The 4,011-nt window shown below is 47.6% G+C and overlaps 1 long non-coding RNA gene across 1 annotated transcript; it reads right to left on the bottom strand.

Moving 5' to 3' along the window:
* Positions 1 to 2,134: 2,134 nt before the first annotated feature.
* LOC143435223 (uncharacterized) lies at positions 2,135 to 3,753 on the bottom strand. The gene is made up of 2 exons (XR_013105347.1): positions 2,697 to 3,753; positions 2,135 to 2,360 (listed from the first exon to the last, which is right to left on the bottom strand). It is a non-coding gene; the product is annotated as an uncharacterized LOC143435223 (long non-coding RNA).
* Between the last annotated feature and the right edge of the window lie 258 nt (positions 3,754 to 4,011).

A 4,011-nucleotide genomic window follows, 5' to 3' on the forward strand; every position in this document is an offset into this window, starting at 1 on the left:
TGAACTCCTGACCCCTCTGCCTTCATTTCCTGTGTTCCAGGATTGGAGGTGTATGTGTGTCACCACACCAGGTTTCTGAAGTGCTGGAGGCTCGTGTGCTGGGCCAGCATTCTGTGAGACTCTTGTTGTTCCTTGAGGCAGGGCTTCACTAGATAACCAGGCCTACCTTGAACCTGAGGTCCTCAGCCCCAGCCTCCCAGGTGTAGAGTTGGGGTTACAGATGTGGGCCACCACACCCGGCTGTCTACTAGTTATTCTGAAACATGCAATTAGGTTATGCTGTCCATAGCTGCCCTACTTGTCTTAGAACACTGGCTCTGTCCCTCCTGCCCAGCTGTACCCCGGGGCCCCTCAGCTATTGTCTGTCCATCACTCTTCACCTCTTAACTGCCTCTGTGGATTTTTAGCTTACAGACCTCTTCCTTGAGGAGATGCTCTTGGGTCCCCGGGGTTAGGTCTGTGTATACTCCCAGCCCTCTGGGCTCGCTTAGGACAGTGGTTCTCAACCTTCCTAATGCTGCGACGATTTAATACAGTTCATCATGTGTGGTGACACCCCCACCCCCCACTTCAGGAATGTAACTTTGCTGTTATGAATTGTAACGTAAATACCTGATATACAGGGTATCTGATATAGGACCCATGTAAAAAGGTCATATGGCCTCAGGAGGCCCAGGAACCCAGGGGGGATTGTTGTTCTTGACTGCCTGTCTGTATTTCCAGCAGACTGCCCTGTCTCACAGTCTCTCTGTCCTCGGAGGGGCAGAGTCCAAGGGCGCTTTCCTTTGTTGTGTACTTGACTTTGGCAGTTGCCAGGCTATTGTTCCAGCTTGGTGCAGAGCAGGTGTTCAGTGTGCAGTCAGTCCTTGGCTGGCCCCTTGCCTGGAGCAAAGGGCTTCCAGTCAGGGACATTAAAAGACTACACACAGAAGGCAGACACTGTGACCAGACAGGATGTAATGACTTGAAAGAGAGGGGTGCAACCTTTTTTCTCCTAATGATTTATTTATTTTTATGTGCATTGGTGTTTTGCCAGTGCCTATGTCTGTGTGACAGTGTCAGGACTCCTGGATCTGGAGCTACAGAAAATTGTGAGCCACCATGTGGGTGCTGGGAATTGAACCCAGGTCCTCTGGAAGAGCAACCAGTGCTCTCAACTGCTGAGCCATCTCTGCAGGTCCAAGAGAGGTATGTAATCTTAACAGAGAAATCTGTAACCCAGAACAGAGGCTGAGAAGTGTCAAAAATCCTCTCTGAACCGAAAGCCTTTGCTGCGATTTGGATGTAGTTAAAGTCTATCTCTTAAAAGTCTGAGTCCTGGGCTGGAGAGATGGCTCAGCAGTTAAAAGCATTGACTGCTCTTCCAGAGGTTCTGAGTTCAATTCCCAGCAACCACATGGTGGCTCACAACCATCTGTAATGGGCTCTAATGCCCTCTTCTGGTGTGTCAAGCACAGTGTGGTCATACACATTTAATAAATGCATACACCTGTACTCCCAGCACTTGGAAAACTGAAGGCTGGACTCAAGGTCAGCCTCAGCTTCATGCTCCATTTGAAATTATGTGAAAAAAAAAAAACCTAAATAAATAAATAAATAAATAAATACATACATACATACATACATACACACACACACAAGTCAAACATTCATGCAATAAAATACATGTAAAACAAAACACTACAACTAACTAGGGCTGGGAGATGGGCTCAGTGGGGAACTCTGCTGAGCTCAGATCCCCAGCATCCATGAAGAAAGCTAAGTGTGGTCCTGTGCGCTGTGGTGCTAGTGAGGTGGACCAGAAACAAGAGCATCACTGGGCATTGACCAGCAGCCTGATATGGAGGAGTGAGACACACCCACAACAGTTAGGAGAGTGACAGAGGACACCTGATGACTACAGTCATCCCTGCATCCCTGGAATCCATGGTGGAAAGAGAGAAGAGACTCCCACAGTGGTCCTCTGTCCTCTACATGCACACCATAGTGTACACATAAACACACCCTAACTAGATGCAATAAAAAAGAGGAAGGAAATGAAGCACCTGTTGCCAGGCCTGTGCAAGGCCTTGCATTCTATCTGTAAGCATTGCCATGACAGAAATATCAAATACACAAATAAACGAACACCAAACCAGTTAGAAGGCTTGTATTCTCAAGTATCTCTGCAGAGCTTTGAAGGCAAAGGTTCATTACAGTGATGGCTCAACATTAGTTCCCAGCAACCAGAAGACAGGAAAACATGGAGATGCTGGTTAGCTATTTCCTGAACTTCAGCCTTGATACTCCAAGGATGTTTTGTTATGTGCGAAGCCACCATCATAACCTGGAAGATGCTATGGAGGTGGCTGGGGACCACCCTCCATAGCAGCCAGAGTCAGGAGAAACAGCACTGTAGGGAAGCCAAGGCCTTCGAGGTCCAGCACTAGGACCCAGAGGCTGAGAGGGGAGCAGCCCCCGCAGGGTAAGTTCAGAGCCAGAACACAATGTTCTCAGCTCACCCACAGGAAACCCTGAAGAAGAGAACTGCACATGGCCTCTGCTGGGCGTGTTCTACTCTTGGCCTTTTATTCTCTCCCCTAACCTTGGTCCTCACTTTCACATCCTGTAACCTGCAAAGCCCACACACCCCACCCTTCTGAGCTGGGCCCAGACCCCAGGAGAGCAATCAAGTCAGGAAGCCCAGGGTCTCTAACCTTGATTTCCTGAATGGACGCTTTGTGGCGGAAACTTTTTATAGTGCAGAAGGCAGGCTCAGACAAAGCTATGCTTCTAGCTTTGGAGAGGGAAACAGCTGATGGCTCTGTGCCTCCTCCTCCCTTCCTCCCCAAGGCCAGGCCCCACCTGGGACCAAGGAAGGCTGCCACCTTTTCGGCATAAATCAGCCTGGGGAGCTGGGGCCACGTTTGCATCAGAACACCCTGTGATGTGGTTCCTAGTTTTTATTTCCACAAATGCTATACTATGTTGTCCCACAGAGCTATTTTTATTGAATTAAGAAGGAAAAAAAAAAAAAAAAAAACCAACTAACCACCAAAAAAACAGCAAATGTCTGCAAAGCCAGCAGCCCTGGTACAAGGAAGGACAAGGTGAACTTCTTCCTTTCCTGCACCCTGCTATCTTGGTTTGTGGTCTGGTGTCCCTCACCGAGTGCTATATTCAATTTATTTATTTATTTATTTATTTATTTAGCCTCTGTGTCTGTTCACTTTTTTGAGGCTGGGTCTCTAGGGGCCTGGATGAGCTGGTATAACCCATGGTAATAATGCTAGGTCTTAGCCTCCCCTGAGCACTGGCTATGTGTGCAGGCTGGGCCATAAAAGCTTGCCTCTGAAACCTCTGCCACTTATTCTAGTGCTTCCTTAGTGACTTCTCCAAACATATGGCTATTCACTGGCTTTCTGGACCCAAGGATGAACAAAAGAGAGTCCAGGCAAACCCCAAAGAAGTGCTTGCTAACAGTGCTGGTGTGTGTGTGTGTGTGTGTGTGTGTGTGTGTGTGTGTGTGGGTGCCAGCCACAGGACAGGAACAGAACTGTGTGATAGGTTGCACTTGTTACCTCTTCATTTTGTGAGCACGGTCTCCTATAGCCCAGGCTGGTGGCCTTAAACTTGTAGCTGAAGATGACATTGAAAATCTGACCTTGCCAGGCGGTGGTGGCGCACACCTTTAATTCCAGCAGAGGCAGGGCAGGCGGATTTCTGAGTTCGAGGCCAGCCTGGTCTACAGAGTGAGTTCCAGGACAGCCAGGGCTACACAGAGAAACCCTGTCTCAAAAAACCAAAAAAAAAAAAAAAAAAAAAAAAAAAAAAAAAAAAAAAAAAAAATCTGACCTTCCTACCTTTACACTGTTATATCCTGAGTGCTGCAGTAACTACTACATGCTGTTTCACAAAGTCCTGGGGGCTGAGCCCAGGGTCTCATGCATGTTAGACAAACACTCTACAAAACGAGCCATACCCCAAATCCCACTTCTGGCTGCTTTTTTTTTTTTTTTTTTTTTTTTTTTT

This window comes from Arvicanthis niloticus, chromosome 20 (assembly GCF_011762505.2).
Source record: "Arvicanthis niloticus isolate mArvNil1 chromosome 20, mArvNil1.pat.X, whole genome shotgun sequence".
NCBI lineage: Eukaryota > Metazoa > Chordata > Mammalia > Rodentia > Muridae > Arvicanthis > Arvicanthis niloticus.